We start from the raw sequence: 18381 nt of genomic DNA on the forward strand, positions 1-18381 counted from the left end.
GGAGAGAACCAGGTTTCTACTGACTTTCTGAAGAAAGACAAGTTTATTGAAGTGTTGCATGAAAGGATCAAGGAGAAGGTGGAACATAAAGATCCAAGTACATTTGTAGAAGCTTTAACGATTGCCATGTACCAAAAGAGGAAGATGAGATGGAGAGCTGGTTTGTGTATGCCACCCAGTATGCCAGGTAGAGTTGATACATTTGTTTTGCCTAATGTGTGCCATGCTAGTGCATGTTATGGATCAGTGTGAGTCATGTGTCATCATAGGTACCTGAGTTGGGGGTTGCTTCATTAGAGGATGCCAATGTGAAGTCTACAGGTTTGTCTTGTGATGTGTCAGAGTGTGAAGTAGAGAGAGTGTCAGAGTTGCCTTTGTATGATGATATAGGTAAATGATGATGCTAGCATGGATGATAAGTTATATGTGGATGAATATATGGATAGTGATGTGGATGCTTTGTTGGATGACACTTTGGAGGGAGTCTTTACTTTGTTTGAAGAATCTGTGGATCTAGGTGATGCTGAGCAGGTTGATGCCAATGTGGATGTTGGAGTATGTGTCAAGGATGATGAGCTTTTGGATGCTATGAGCAGGTTGTGGAATGAAGAAGCTGATGGTGTTTCCTTGGAGAAAGAGCCTAATTCATAGGAAGAATAGGATGAGTATCTAGAGTTCCTGCAAATAGGTTTACTTTACAAAGAGAACGATTTAGGTGATGAGATGAAGAAATCCAAACGCCCATGTGAGTGCTGGTCAAAATGTTTGAAGGTGAAGTGTTGACCGACTCCTGTTTTGTTAGCCTTGTTAAAGCTGATGAGGATTTCCCTACTATTGAAGATTGTTTTAGTGAAGAGCATGCAGAACACACAGTGCTGGGACAGGTAGTCTGTGATGAAGATGATGAAACTTGGGTTGATGTTGATGGTGAAGATATCTTTGAGGGCTGGGATGACACAAGTATTGTCAGTGTGGATAGTCAGGAATCAGATAGGTATGAAGATTTGGACATGCAGGTAAATATGGAAAACGTTTATGTCAGGATGGTAGTTTTGAAGAAGAGAGCTACTTATATGCAGGAGCTAAATGCTGAAGTTTTTCAAGGAGCTAGGGATGTTGACCAGGGGTGCAACAGGTTGTTGATTTGGGATGTTTGGATAACAATGTTCAGGTTGTTGCTGGAGTTTGGTGTCATGTTGTGGAGGGATGGAGATGTGTGTGCAGGTATGAAGGATTTTTGGAATCATGCAAGTATAATCTTTGGGTTGTATGCAAGTGAGCAACAAGAATATATGGTGTTTGATCTAGGAGGAGGGCTATAGGTGCCCTTGGCCCATCAAGTTTGGAGTGGCCTCTTTCCCTTTTGATCTAGGTGGATGGATTAGCTTAGTTAGGTGGCTTTGGAAGATGTTGTTGTTCCCTTTTGATCCAGGCGGAAGGATCAGGTGTTCTGAGCACGAGACAGAGATGTGAAACACTTGAAAATGTTTCACTAGGGGGGCTGGGCTATATGTGAGGAGAAGTTTTGTGATGCATGCAGATGGGACCTGAGCAAGCCCAGAGGAGGAGAAGCCATGAGAGATTCTGATGGTGTCATTTGGATGGGGCTTGGAATAGGAGATGGAAAGGACATGGGATGGTCTATGTGAACTCATGATGTAGTGGATGAGAATATGGTGGATGATGTCCATAATGATGATGCATGGACATCTGCATCTGATATTCACATGGGATTTGTTTGCATGGTAGCATAGGTTAGTTAGGAGTTTGAGTCTGAGAAGGCATGGTTGTACATAGTCTTAACATGTTATGGTGTAGGGATGAATGGCAGATAACTGAGTGTATATGATCGTGTTGAGAATGGCTCATAGCTAGCCATGTGCATAGGAATGGTGCATGAGTATATGCATCCAATGTATATACATAAGTAGTAGTCCAGTTGGTTGCATGGGAGGACAACACCAGCCAGGGAAGAGAAAAAAGCAAGTAGTTGAAAATAGAAGGAGGGGGTGGTTTTGCCAATTTGACCATGCATGCTATCTCAGAGCTCCATCTTGGGGGTTTTCTCTTTGTGCATTTCGTGAGCCCTATAGGGGGCAATTCACTGAGCAATACCATTAGTTAGGATTTTCATTTTTTTATACATAATAGACTCTCTACAAGTTGATGTATAGGATTAACCTGTGGTTTACGCTATCATTGGTGGGTAGCCATAGGAAGGGAAAAGGAGGCTACTTTGCAGCAATGTTTCAGTAGCAGATTGGCGCACATTAGGGGCTGTTTTAAGCAATGTTTTCATCATCGCATCATCATCTACAAGAAGTTCTACTTTAGTATTTTAGGGGCAACTTGATCCAGCTACAAGTTGATGTACATGATTAACCTATGGTTATTAGGCACTGTGGACCATTTGGAGAGGTCAAGCATGTATGTAGAAGTGTAGACTAGGCATGGAGGAGCACTTTGGGCTATCATTGGATAGCCATATGAAGGAAAAGGAAGGCTACTTTGTAGCAATGTTTCAGTAGCAGATTGGTGCACATTAGGGGCCATTTTGAGCAACGTTTTCATCATCACGTCATCATCTACAAGACGTTCTACTTCAGTATTTTAGGAGCAACTTGATCTAGCTGCAAGAAGGCTTCATTTGGTGGTCTTTTCATGAGGAAAACACTTTCTTTGGTGTCATGTCTTCCATCCTATAAGGGCCTACAGTGAATTGTTTGGTTCAGCTCTGGGGACTTTGTGAGCTCTGGACAGAGTTTGAAGATTTGGCCGGAGGCTGAAGGTCTTGCCAGCAATTTTATGAAAGGTTTGTTTTTGAGGAAGTCTGCAGAGGTGAGGTTAGTGTAGGAAGAGATCAAGGTATATGGAAGTTAGTGCTGTGATACTTATTACTAATGAAGCTACCAAGGTGCAATTTTTTACAGGTTGTTTGGGTCTCTGTGGATAGTTGTAGAATTCTGTGAGAGAAGAAGAGTAAGTAGTGTGAGTGGGATTGGTTTGGCCAAAGTAGAAAGTGAGCCAGGAGATAAGAGATCTGCTAGGATGTGGTTGCCCTAGAATCTCTATGAAGGCATCTCTGTTGGAGACATGGTTCAACTCATTTCTTGACTCAACTGTTGTGGCTGATGTCTAAAGTAGAAGGCTACAGATGGTGCCTGCAGTTTCAGTAAAGTTTGAAGATATGGAAATGAGGATATACAGACTTAAGGACTGCTGCTGGAATCTAGTTGTAAAGGTTCCTCTCTTTTTATGTTTTGTTCTCCTTTTTTTGAGCCTATGTCTCAGGTCTGTTGAGACATTTGTTTTTGCAAGTGTGAAGATAACTGAGGGTTTGGTTTGAACATATGGTAAATGGGATGATGGTGGTATATGATGATATGAATGGGATGTTTGGGTGTTGTTGTTTTGGATGAATCTATGTTACATGGTATTGGTTGTGGATGAGCATGTTGTCTTGATTGAAGGCTCTTGGGAAATCTCTTGGGATGAAGGTTAAGGTCTGAGGGTTGCAGAGCACATCAATTGAGTTGTTAGGTGCCTTGGAGCTGGTGATTTGGGAGCGCCTAGTCTTTGTATCTGCATATCTCACACTGGTGTCTTGGTGTCTGGTGGTGTTATAGAGACCATCACCCAGATCCCTCACAATGTGATTTGGAGTGCTCGGAGCACTCTTGGGGGATTTGGTGTAGAGTCTTTGTGATGATGCTCCACAATATATGGTGCAAGCCTTTGCATTATTGAAAGCATTCCATCTATGGCCTATAAACTCTATTGTTGAGATCTCTTGCTCTTTATTACACCATGGCTTTGAATAGAGAGGCATAGTCAATGGGTGAGGCTTGTTTAGGATACCCATAGGGGTCATACTTTGCTGCTCATATGGATCTTGTTGGTCATAAGACTCATAGCTCTCTTGTTTCTATTTTTTAATCTCTTATTATTTTTGGCTTAATCCTCTCCAAAGTAATGCCACTCTTGCTTCAAACAAGAGTAGAATCCTCAATAGAATGATAAAAATGAGAAATGGTCAGCCATACAAAGGAGGTTATGGCAAAAGTTTCTAGAATTTTGTGGAAAAGAAAGTTTATTTTTAGGTTCTTGTGTCCAAGTTCTTGCTCTAGACTCACATCTATGGACTCACGTATTCAAGTTCACGTTTGTAGGCTCACAAGTTTAAGCTCACATTTATAGGCTCATGTGGCTCACATATACAGGTTCCTGTAGGCTCACTTGCTCAACTAATGTCTGCAGCTCTCATGGCTCATATTTGTAGGTTTACACTTTTTTGTATGAATTGGGCTTATGTACTTTTATTTTATGAAATAAGCCTAGCTAGGTTACATACTTTTAGGTATCAGGCCTATGACAGGATTGGTGTGCACTTATTGGGTAATTTAATTCCCCAATAATTATGAAAGATAAGAATTTTCTTAGAATTTATAGCTGGTACAGATTGCATAACAGGAAAATCCTCAAAGAACATGAGTAGTTATGTCCTTTATAAGTCTTCAAGCCAGTAATATTTGGTTGGTATAATGGTAGCTATACCTACCTGTGGACTTACGTCTATAGGCTCATGTGTGCAAGCTCAGGACTCACGATGGCTCACGTGTGAAGACTCATGTCTCATGTGTCCAAACTCATAGCTCATGTCTATAGACTCACGTCTATAGGCTCATGTGTCCAAACTCACGTCTTTTTGTGTGAGACTATGGACTCGTGTTCTAACTCAAGAGCTGGTTTGGCCTGGTTTTGGAGTTTTTGACATTTTTTGGACTTGATGGGGGGAGATTAATAATCTTAATCCTAGTTAGTGGTTGATATGTAAGTAATTAAGTATTTTTAGATTATATTTTGATGGATTTGGATGCTTCTAAGCTACCCCAATTCAAACAACAATACATGAAAAAATATAAAAATTTGTGAAATGTATGAACACAATTAACAAGTCCACTCTCACCTAATGAAGCTTAATGCTAATGTTTTTAAAGTGGATTATTCCACTCCTACTCATAACTACTAAGCTATGCCTTGGATCAATGCAATGAATTGGGCTTAAAAATCATGCGAATCGTCAATGAACCATGGCGATTTGCTTTGCATAATTTCGAGCTTCAAAATTATGCTAATCCACAACTAATGAAGCTTAATGCTCATGTTTTTAGAGTAGATTCCACTCATAATCACGAGTGCTAAGAAATTTCTTGGCTTAATGTAATGAATTCTAAGACTTTTAAGCTCAAAAATCATGCAAATCATCAATGAACCAAGGTTTTTCCCTTTCAAGAGATGAAAATAGAATGCCTTAATGGAAATAAACTTCAAATACAGCAAAAGCCTAAACACATCTAATGTCTCTAAAACCGTATATTTATGTAGTGTGACCTCCCAGAATAGAGATTGTATTGTTGATTATATGATTTTTTACTGTGTTATTTTTTCAACCGGAGAGGAGCCAGGGAGGGGCACAATATGTGGTGTCGACAACTGTAGCCTTTAATAGGCGACACATAGTCCGTCTGACCTTTCCACGTCCGTCTTCATCAGACCAAATGTGTACAGGTCTTAGGTGGCTGAATGAGAACGGAACGATAGAGGAAGTAAAAAATACACCCTCAGTTTGTTTCTTTCTGTGTTTACCTCTTGCATGTGCTTTTGTATTTATGAAAGCTGCTAGAGTTGCTGTTATGTAAATCTACCTCCACCCCTAAACTGCACCCTTCTTGCTTGATTTTGGAGGAAATTAGCATCATTTCTTGCTTGCCTCTCTTGATTTCTCCAATCAAGGCCCGACATGGTTTTTTTTTAATATTTAAGATACACTTTAAAATATACAATATAACACAATAGTGTGGGGTTTTTTTTAGTATGTATTTAAAATATACAATATAACGCAATAGTGTGTTTTTTTTTTGCTTACATTTAAAATATACACCTCATGAATAGAGATGTACGTTAATCCTTTTTTAGCCTTACCTTTTACATCTTAATTGTCACACGTAAATCTTGGCTTCATCCACCAAATATGTGAGATATACGTTGATCTCATGAACTTGGCTTCACCCACCAAATTTGTGATGTATACATTGATCTCAAGTTGATTCATCCTATTTTTTGTAATTTTGGTAGTGGTGGTTATGATCGACTTCTTTGTTGCTCCATGAGAAGCCAAAGAGTGATATCAACCATCGTGACTTTTTTTACCACCATGTGGCGAGTTTTTTAGGCATCTACTAGCAAATGGGTTGAGGGGACCTGCTTAAAATATATATATATATATATATAATAGCAAGAACTTTGTTTCACTTTTCTCGGTTCCACGTGGCAAATGATAAGTAGGAGGAGAAAGTAATTTTTATATAGAGAGAGTTTAAAATTCTCTCTCATCACTATCTCCCTTTCTTGTTGTTATGGGCTATCGCACCTCCCAAGAGGGAACTCCACACAACCGTAAACGGGAGAAGCAAGAGACATAACAATCATTGGGTACTTACCAATTCTTTGAGCTCATGTCCCTTGAGGCTCACCAAACTCACTGTGGAAGCTCCACTCCTCCGAACTCCACCTCCACATTCTCACCGTGAAGTCGCTCACACCACCACGTATGCAAGGAAACTGACCTCTCACTCTCTCATACATATGCATGCATGAAAGAGGCACATGTACTAGAGCACACACACACACACTCTCTCTCTCTCTCTCAAAAAAGCACAAGAGTTCTCATAGCACAAAGGGGGATTGTATCATTTTATTATGAGAATCTCCTTATATACAACTGGCCCTTATTCACACTTGGGTATCCAAAACTTACTAACTAAGGCCTTGGGTGGCCAGTATCTCAATACAACTTTTATAGTGCCTTTACATGCCACTTATTAATGTCCTCAATTGGAGGAGCATCTTTGTTAATCCAAAATGGGATTAACATCCCCTGTACTTGATGTAGGTTATGTCCTCATAACCTTTTACTGAGGTCGAAGGACCTGGTCATCGAACTCATGCCTATAGAAGTTCGGCGTGATTGAAGCTTTTTCAGGGTTCTTCCAAATGCTGAGAGTGAATTCCAAAACTTGGTGTCCACCATGTCTTCAAACGTGATGTGCATGTAGCTAGGAAGACATCGTATAGGTGATGATAATATAGTATCATGCCTCTTTCATTGGGACCTGTGTTCATGTCAAAGAAGCGAAGCCGTTCTACTTCAAATCCATCATACCTTTCCCTTGGTTGATCGATAAGGACCACAATCAACTTTAGGAATTTGACAGTAGCCATGATGTCTAGATCAGGAATTCAGCGCCGCCAAGCTCGTATCCATGTGAGCATTTGTTGTCATTGGCTTGTAATATCTAGAAAGGTAGATGGCAAAAATTATGAAAAACTATAGCAGACATGAGAATTCCTTTGTTTTGTGTCGTGGAATTGGAGTGGAGTGAGCCTTCGTTTGATGGGTTTGCAGGGAACACTGGTACTGATGATTATATTCAGGGACATTCCTTTCGCCAATCCGGTTGTATACCAAAATCCTCGACGTGGGGATTGGTATCATCTGTGTGGTGATGGTTGTGTAGCTCCTTGCAGAGCGGAACAAGAAGCGGTTGCAGATGGACGCATTCGAACATTGCCATCGGAGAGCAAAGAACACGAGCTGTGGCCAATCGATTGGTGGGAGAATTCACGGCAGCAACATCAAGCCATTCAGATGAGTACAAGTCTCGTGTCATTAGAAGCTTTACCTTGCACCCTAAAATTCATAGAGTGACAACCCTACCAACACCTCAAGAGATGCATGCACAAGAGACACTGCTTTCTAACTTGAGAGATGACCTACAGAAAAGTGAAAGGGGTGCACAGCTTAGATCAACTAGCTGCAAAGAGGGCGACATTAGCTACATTGGTATCCCCTGAAATAAAGAAGAAACGGCTTGGACACACAACATCAAAGATGTTGTCAATCAGAAGGTCCAACGTTGCTCCAGCGGTTGGACGCAGAGTAAAAGTAATGCAGGATGATCCAGAATCAAAAAGTATGTGGGCTTAACAGAACGCAAGAAAAGGAAAGACAGCCTGACTATGGAACTCACTGCTAGAGTGACATCATTCTGGCATGAGAACACGAGAGTTTCTCCAAACAAAAAGGACATTTGCAAAAAGCAAACGGGACGCAAGCAGTTTGAGGAGCACATCATACACTTGCTTGACACAACGCAGGTCAGTGGTTGTCCTAAACCAGGTGGTTTCCTATGATTCTCTAAGCTTTAGTACAAATTGTTTGAATTCTAAAGTGATTATCCTAAACCAGCCCAACCAGCCTGGTGGTTGTAACTGGAACATCAACAGCAATATAGTTGATCATGTTCTAGCCCGGTGGTTGAAATTGTTTAGTTTTCTTGTAGTGAATAATTGTTTTATTTTCTAGTAGTTGTTTACTGAATTTCCAACTGTACAGCAATATATAGTTCACATGTACCTTTTTGTTATTAGTATTGATGGTGGGTGGTTAAATTGATTTGTTTTCTAATGATTGAAGGCAGTTGAAATTCTGACTGTCCTGACCCACCAACCCGATGGTTGAAATCGTTTTGTTTTCTCGTAGTAAATAATCTAGTAGCTATTTAGTTTAAGTACTGAATTTCCAACAACGGGCTGGTTTCGGGTTTGGTGGGTGAATAGACGAAGTTGTATCTCAAGTTTATGGCTGAGAGCCTTGATTTCGATTGGGCAAAGGAGCTTTGAGTGTTGTAAGCCATGGTATGTGAAGAAACTCAAAGACAGGAATGTGTGTTGTTGCAAAACACACATAGACTTTGACCTGGCTTGGCAAGGTTTGAATGACTTGAGATTTGGTCATGTTGGAAAATTACTCCATGGAGATAGATGCTCATGTCTCCCAGATGAATGCTCAGTTTGGAGGCCACTTGGATCCTCGTCATGTGTAGCAAGTGAGAGCAAGTTTGGCAGCCTGAGGTCTGTGTGGGAGCCAACGCTCTGTCCAAAGCCTGCAAACTCTCAATGGCACTCCATTGAATGCATTAGAGGTACATGCACACGCTGTGGTGTGAAGAAGCAATATGATGTCTATCCAAATGAAATGAGGGTCCAAGAAAGCCTTGCTCTAAAATGGAGGAGATTTGAAATGGGCAATGTTGAAGGATCTGAGAGAAGAAGAGGTATAAGAGCACTCAATCAAGGGAGCTTATAGATCACGTGGTTGCATCCATCCCAAAATATGTACTTCACAATTTCACGGCTAGCTGGCAAGATAAGCAATTCAGGACGTGCCTTGCCAATTTTCCACATGACACTATTGTCTCTGTCATAGATTTTACAGAAAATTACTCATTTCAAGAACAAGATGAGATCCAAAGTGCTCACTGGCACAACAAGCAAATAACAATTCTAGTGCATATAACATACAGTCATGTGCTTGATTCTTCTATGAGACTGATGCCGATCTGCTTGCTAACTCATAGGAGTCCAGGTCAGTGCAATGCATGTACCATTTCTACATTTCAAATGAGAAGGGAACACGACGCCTTATTTGTGCAGCATGCATTTCTTTTGCATTGGGAATGGCTAAAAAATGATGATCCCCATTTACAAGCAAATATAAAAGAACATTGGGTCTGGTCAGACAGGGCTTCCTCTCAATTCAAATCAGCCCGTGCATTCTACTTTGTTTCAAGGTTTAAATCCTTGACCAGTGTAAACATGATGTGGAATTTCTTTGAGTCTAGCCATGGCAAGGGGAAACATGATGGATGTGGTGCTGTTATTAAGAGAGCTCTGTATAATCACCAATTAGCATGTCCCCAATAAAGGCTAGAGAATGCCCATGATGCTGTAACATGGCTTGCACTCAACCTCTCCATAGGGGTGCAATCAACATACAACAAAGCACTGCCTGGATGAAAGAAGGGCAAGATTGTGTTCAAAATGGATTTGGAAACGCATGAGCACATCATGGGTTGTATTGGAGACTAAGGAAAAAGTATTCTACTTATCCTGAAAAACAGAAAATGTTTTTATGGCATTTATCTTGTACAAATGAAACATCGTGTGATTAGTGCGATGCCAACAACCGCGCTGGTGATTACTTATCCAATACTACCACCATGCTGGTAATCATGCACAACCAACCACCGCACTGGTACCACCATCATATCGTGTGATTTGTCTGCCGATACTAACCACCGCACTGATGACTTATCCAATACTACCACCGTGCTGGTTAAACCACCGCGTTGGTGACCACTTATCCTATACTACCATTGTGCTGGTTAAGATCCCTATAAAAAGAGAGACCAACCACTTCCTAGTACTACCACCGCACTGGTTGCGGTCCTAAATTAGCTTCATTAAATTAAATATCACCGCCGGTCGTCGCGCTGGTAGTGACTACCACCGTCCTAAATTAAATATCATGTAATTTGTCTATCGATACCAACCACCATGCTGGTGATAACTTATCCAATACTATCACCGTACTGGTTAAACCACTGCGCTGTGGTGACCACTTATCCTATACTATCACCGTGCTGGTTAAGATCCCTAAAAAGAGAGACCAACCCCTTCCTAGTACTACCACCGCGCTGGTTACGGTCCTAAATTAGCTTAATTAAATTAAATATCACCACGGTGGTGACTACCACCGTCCTAAATTAAATATCGTGTGATTTGTCTGCCGATACCAACCACCGCGCTGGTGATAACTTACCCAATACTACCACCGTGCTAGTTAAACCACCACGCTGGTGACCACTTATCCTGCACTACCATCGTATTGGTTAAGATCCCTAAAAAGAGAGACCAACCACTTCCTAGTACTACCACCGCACTGGTTGCGGTCCTAAATTAGCTTAATAAGAAAAAGTTGAAAGTTGTGATCCTGGGCCTTAATAAGGGAAAAGTTGAAACACGCAGGAGAGATGGAGATATGCAGAACCATGCGGTGGTTGAAACAATACTTGAAAATATCACTAGCGCGGTTCATTCTTTAAAATAGACCCAGCCCAGTGGTATTACCTGCAAACACCAGCGTGATGGTCATTTTTATTAGATTGCATGCAATAACCAGTGCAATGGTGGAGAGAGTTAACCAGTGTGCTAGTGGTGGAGAGAGCCATGTATTGACACGTGTCCAGCTCTGCACGATGGGAAAGACCACCACGGTGGAGAGAGTCACTGGTGGAGAGAGCCATGTAGTGACACGTGTCCAGCTCTGCGCGATGGGAAAGACCACCGTGCGGTGGTCTTTTCCAACAAAGAGCGAGACCAATGAGGCACGCGGGCTGCATAGTGACACGTGTCGAGCTCTATGGTGTTGAAAACAAGGAGTTTTGGCAGATTGCGTTTACGTGACGACATCGACTGGCGACAAGGACTGTAAAATGCACACGAAGTAAATGCATGTGGTGACGCATGTCAAGGTATGCAGCAGTGTTCAAAGCAGAGTCATTAATATGCTAGTATGCCGAAAAAAAACCAGCGAGAGCGCCAGTCTACTCTAAATCCAAAATCTCACCCCCCCACGCGTCGCTCGGCCCCAAAAGTGCCCCAAAAATAGTTTCAAGAATGGCTACACCCGATCGTGCATTGACCCAAAGACATTAGCAAAAAAATTATGGATTGCTTTTGCTCAAAATAAGACTTACAAAGTGCCTTCCTCCTCTCACAGCATATGAGAGAGAGTTGATCCCTTTATAGCTTCTAGGCTAGGGTTTGATATTCACAAACCTTATCTTAAAGTATGATGGTTTGCTACACACACACACACGCACACACCTTATCTCTAACATGCGCATATAATTTCAACACCCCCCCCCCCTCAATGCATACCATGGGACATGGCTACATGAGACATGGGAAGGTATTGGACATACTCATACACCAAAAACAAGGGGAAAAACCTTTATAACATAGGCTTGTACAAGAATTATCTTGTGAGTTACAACGTGTGCTTACTACAACACTCCTTTATCTTGGGAGTAAAGGTATTGGATACAAAATTCCCCGCCTCTTGTTTAGAGACATGCTGTGGACACCTTGAAGTAGTGTGCCCTTGCTCCACACTTACTACATTTGAGCTTATGGGGATACCTTTTGAAACATTGATCGGCCGTATGCCCTTTTTGTTACAATAAGAGCATTTAAGGTTACACTTCATGTGACAAGAGCCTCATTTGATGTAGTAGGAGAAGTCGATGTAGATCCCCCATTCTTTACATGTAGTCGTTGATATTCTTTAAGGAGATCCGCATTGATGCCTTCAAAGGTAGGGTTGGGAAGGTGCTTTAGGGTGGTGAACGAGGTCAGAGAACTCATCGGGCATTGCCTTGAAGAACCGCCACGGTGTCCTCCTCTTTGATTCTTGCATCAATGCTTGCAAGTTGTCTCATTATTCTCTTCATGTTGCTTATGAAGCGTCCAAGGGACTCTCCACTCTTCATTTCATGCCAAAAAAAAAAATCACCTTGAGAGAGATATAGGAGTGCTTGCCCTTTGCTCCATACAACTTTGCCATCTCATCCCACAATGCCTTAGTGGTCTTCATGTTGGCCACATGATGAATGAGCTTTTTGTCCATATTTAGAGCTATAATGGATTGAGCTCGTTCATCATCTTCCACAACTTCAGAATCATCAAAATCCACCACCTTAGTGCCTTTCACCAAAGGCCACAAACCCTTGCCCATGAGAGCATACTGTACTTATTATGAATAAGACCTTTAATGCATGATTACAAGAGCATAGCACATAATGCAAAATGCAAAATGCATGCATGTATAAGATATCTAATGCATAATCCAAGTTTTTGGGTTTTTTTAAATGTTTTTATAGCTTCTTCAAGTACATATTATGCCTGTATAATGACTCCAGACATGTTATTAGTTTTTTGCTAAGTAGCTACTCTATGTGAGATCTTCTTCTATTCAAGGTTGATGTTGTTAGGGGGAAGCTCTATGTGCTTTTTAACTCTCTTAGGGGCAGTGCATGGCATGGGAATTCACATTCTCATCATCCATACGTTCTACATAGCAATGTTGGCATTTATCTCCTATATTGTGCCAACTTGTTACATGTAACCCCACACTTGGATACAACTATTTTACCCAAACAAATCTAAAATAGAAAAATGTTTGTTGAGGGCATGATTAGGGCACTTGAGTGAGCATTAAGGATGCATGGGGGGTTTGAGATGAAGTTGAAGGGTTATGGAGGTGATGTTTGAGAGATAGACAAAGTTCAAGGTGATGCATAGTTGAATGGTCAAGTTTTTTGGTGATGCATAGGTGAATGGTTTTGTTTTGAAGGATAAATGGCTGTGTTTGGAATGATTAATGGTTGTGTTTTGATGTGCAGGCGATCCACCACTGCTAGCGGGGGAAAGCGTACCAAGAGAGAAAAGGCACAAACAGTTGAAAAGGAAGGGGAGTCTTAGGTTTGGATCAAATTATTCGTGCTGTGGAGACTAATATTGAGGGTGTTCATCACGATGTTAGGGAGGAGGTGGACAATCAGAAAGTGACTGACTCTATGCTGGGTGGCTCTCTTATGAATGAGGGTAGTGGCAAAGAAGCTTTTTTATACAGATTGTGCCTCATGTGATGAGATCAGAGCCTCCATTGGAGGATAACAAAGATGATAATAAGATTTACATTGACAAAGGTAGGATATCATACAAAAAACTAGATTGTTTAGTTGTTTTCAACGTCCTATAATACCTGTGTGCAGACTTATTCCTTATGCCCATGTTAGCGGTTTAAGGGAAGATGTTTCTGGTCTAAAGATTGCATTTGGCAAAGAGGGATTATGTGCCAGAAAAGGGAGCATTTATAGTTTCCATTTGGATATGTGAAAAAGAGACTACCTATGTGAATGATGAGATTACTAGTGGATGGGATGCTATTTGGCATGACATCATTAGGGACTTTGTGGAGGAGTTAAGAAGTAGACCGGAGTTGCACATCCTTGTGGGTAGGGTGTTTTATGTGTGGGAGGGAAACCATCGTACGGTGGCTTGGACACAAGCTATCAAAGAAAGATTTTCTCAAACAAGAGCAAAGCACCACCGTGTATTGTGTACAATCATTGATCCTACACGTGTGAGCGAGATCACTCTCTTGGCAAGCCTTCAAAGATGAATTAGTAAGTTGCATATAATTTTATGATTGAGATCTTGATCATGTGGTGTTTTTCTTGAGAAAATTGTAATTTTTTGTCTTCATTTTTTAAAGCTTGAATACTCATGCTTTAGTGATCACAACCTTGCAGGGATGAGATTGTGAATTGTGCCAACATTAGTGCTGCCAGTCATGATGATTGCATGAAAGATTTGCCAGAGAGAGATAGAAAGTTAATTACTTTGATTAGAAAGAAGAATACAAAGGGAGCCGAGCCTCGGTACCCTCTTACTCATGATTCTTGGGTGAGCTTGTTTATAATGTTAGTATTTGATAGTTTAAGATTTGCTTAATACTCATGCTTTGCTTTAAATTGTCATGTGATGAGATTCGATGTTATGTGAAGGTTCAAATTACTCAAGACTTGAACAAAAAGCTTAAGCAAGTGTGCTTGACCATGGGAGAAGATGAGGTGAAAAAAATTGAAGCCAAGGAGATAGAGGGATTGGCCACAAGATATTGACCGCATAAGGAAAGTATTTTGTCGTGTGTTTTACAATGGTGAATTGCATTTCTATTGAGATTAATATAGAGTGACTCTATTTGCATTTCAAGACAATGTTAATTTTGGACATAGTGTGTTGACAATGATATCCATTTGTGTAGATCCTTGACATTATTGATCTAAAGCATGGTGATGCATGGCGGTGGGCTAAAGTGTGATCCTTAAAGTGGGATGTGTATAGCTATTGGATGGACTTATTGGATGCAGAGATAGACATGAATATTGAGGATTCTCATGATGATGTTAACTCTTTTCCAACCTCTCTAAAATTGAGCTTGGGATATTATTTTTGTTGTGTTGATACTACATTATGTCAGGTTATGATTTCGGCTTTCTGACTATCCTTTCGACAATGGAATGAATAAAAAGAAAGTTGTTTGACAATAAATCTTTCTTTGGATTGTTTTCAAGATGAGGGCTTTCATGGCAAAACAACCTGGATCATTTCTAAAAGAATGACAACATATGTCTACCAACCACATGTGCCAGTTTTGGATGATGTGTCATGTGGGGATAGTCCAAAGTGTTTGGCCATTGTTGGGGATTATATTGCTATTGACAAGTGTATTATAAATGGCACGAAGAATGCATCTTACACCATGAGCACATGTAAAAACCCACACCCAAGGGCAGACAATATGCAAGGAAAGGGAGATCAGTTTCTTGGGTAGCTGATTTGATATTTTTGGACCTCCCTTTTGGTAGAGTGGTACATGGTTTGCCGCCGACTCTAGGCCCCTATGGGATACAGTGTTTGAGGACCATGTGTGGTATGGAGTGGGTTTGGTTGCATCGACTCTTGGTGATTTTGGCTGGTTGTTGATTATGGCATCGATGGGAGGTAATATTCCATGTGTTGGAAGCTTGCAAGCATTTACTTTTGTCTTGCAATTTGGTTGATAAAAGTTATGTTTTATAGGAGAGGCAGTGGGTTGGGTATTGCCGTGCATCAGATTTGGAGATTTGGCGCTGTGTTATTGTCATGCATCACTCACCCTATGGATACTATGAGACTGGTGGTTTCCGAATAGAGGTAGTGTGTTTAGTGGTGGTTCCAGGGAAATTTGTTCGGTATATATGATTTTTCTTGCCTTATTTAGTTGTTGTTATCCTATTGTAGTATACCTCTTCTATACTCTTTGTAGTTCGCAGACGAGGTATGATTCCCATGATTTACTGCTTGGAGAGTGCACCTCTTTTTTCGAGGCGCTTCGTATGCATCCTATGGATTTGGTAGCATACCATTATTTGCCAGATGTGTCTTGTGCTAGGGATCTCAGGGGTGTGGAGATCTGTGGTGTTTTGGAGCACAGTGTTACTTTCATTGTAGGGTATTTGGAGTTGTTCTGTTGTCTTGGTGGTGTTTGCCTTGAGTTGTGGGTTGTGGCACAGCTCCTCTACTTAAGGCATGTTTGAGGTATGGTCATTTATGTGCTTCGATGGACTCTGACGAGGGTCTTGTGTCTTTATACGTATAGCCATTGCTTCTAGGTGGCAAGGAGACCAGGGGGAGGCTAGCAGTTCACATGATTGGGATGATGATATCGATGAGTGTGTGGGACAGAATCCGTATGATTAGTGAGCATCTAAACCTTATTTAGTTCTACATTGATGACTATTTATTTGGCTTTGTTTTTTGATGCGCTTGGGACTACTATCACTCTATTTTGTTATTTTGGTTGCCTTTATACATATGTTTAAATACAAGAACATTCAAGTTTGATCTACAATACACAAATATACTTAAACATGTGAATTTGCAAAAACTAAACAATTTTTATTCTTTATTTTCTATCCAAATTGTTCTGCCAGAGTATGCCAAAGCAATGGCAAGAACCATGGCTAGAGACGCACGTTTTGAGAAAGACCATGCAGATTGACATCATGCTCATCATGTTTTTATAGATGATGAGTGTGACTTAACTTTATTTGTCTTGCTGTATGTAGTGGACAATGCAACACATGGTCTTTGTGTTTGCTTTGTGAGCCATGATTGGCGATTTTATTTCGGTCGAGGTCTTGATTAATGTAGATACTGTTGGGTATTTTTTCATGCAATCAAGAAATTGTAGGTTGAGTGGTGTTTCATTTTGTATGGTGATTGACGTGATCTTCTAATGTGTTGCTTGTGTCTTGTAATCACTTTGCATTATTTTCTGTTATAAAAGTTTATCAAGTAACTTTCAATCTTTTGGGGTTTGTTGTCAAGTTTCACTCTAATTTTCAAATAGCTCGGAAAAGGTTGCTCAAGACTCGATATCATCCACCCTAGCTTAGCTTAGTACTAATTACATGTTAATTAGTATAGGAGTAAGTCTTTCTAGTCATCACTATCTCCATGGGATCTTGGATCCACAAGATTTAACATGGTATCAGAGCCAATTTCTTGCTCCTTATAGCTTAGCATTCATCTCTTTCAACTCAAATTGCACTAATCTCAATCGATTAACCATTTCACTCACTAAGCCCAACCTTATCTTTTACCCAAGAGAGAGGCCAAGATTGAAAAGCCTCACTCTCCACATTCTCTTGACCATTGTCCAAGATTTTCTAGCCACTCATTCCTCATCTCGAGGCATTTAATCTCACTAGAGGGATTCAACAAAGATTGCCTCTAGCTTGCATATTTTGCAGTACAGCGTCGAGACTGGTCTTTTTGCTAATCCCATGTCATTGCTTGCAAACAACCCAAGCCCTCTTAGCTGTGGGTTAGCAATGCTATAAGCTACCCACAAACCAAGTTTCAGCCCATTTTAAGCCCTGGTGTGGTGGTTGTGGGATCAAAAAAACAGTTGGGCATAAATGCTGATTTGTATTTTTTGAGAGAGATTAAGCTAATTGTGAGTTCCATTCAAAGGTACTCATCAAGGGCAAGAAGGCCAAGCAAAAATCTCCATAAAATCACCATTGATTTGCTTAATTTTATCCTCCAAATTTTAGCTCTATTAATCACTATCATTAGTACTTAGTCATCATCTCATTAATAGTTAATTAGCAAAAATTGAGCTTAAATAAAGTCAAAATTGAGCTTAATTAAAGTCAAAATTGGAAAGTTAGAGTGTTATTCCATTGTGGGAAACTCTCTATTGCATTAAAATCCATCTCACCCACTTGTATTGCTCAATTTGAGCCACTTCAAAACAACAAAGCATTGGGCCTTATCACTCAAAATCTCTGTGATGATGTGATTAGTCACATTGCTGGCATTAAGGATGCTAAGTTAGCATGGCAGGAGCTTAACAAGATTTTCGGCACCCACTTAAAGAGCTCAAAGAACAACCTTCTCATGCAATTTAGCATGGCAGGAGCTTAACAAGATTTTCGGCACCCACTTAAAGAGCTCAAAGATCAACCTTCTCATGCAATTTTACAAGCTTGACAAGGAGACACCAAGACTATGGCAGAACACATCAGCAAGTTCAAAGGTATCAAGCAGTAACTTAGTGCATTAAAGAAAGTCATTGAAGAAGATGAATCTATTGGTGTGCTGTTAAAGAGTGTTGGCAAAGAACCATATGAATCACTTGTTGCAACACTTAAAAATGTGCCCAACACTAAAATTCAAGATATAGAATCATCAATGGTTGAACATGAATCAAAATTCAAGGATAAAGAATCATTCAAATCACATTCAAGCAAGCACTCTATACAAAGTGTGGGGGATTTTAAAGGACAAATCAATAAACAT

This window comes from Cibotium barometz, chromosome 37, assembly GCF_041138505.1.
Source record: "Cibotium barometz isolate CiBa-2024 chromosome 37, ASM4113850v1, whole genome shotgun sequence".
NCBI classification, from domain to species: Eukaryota; Viridiplantae; Streptophyta; class Polypodiopsida; order Cyatheales; family Cibotiaceae; genus Cibotium; species Cibotium barometz.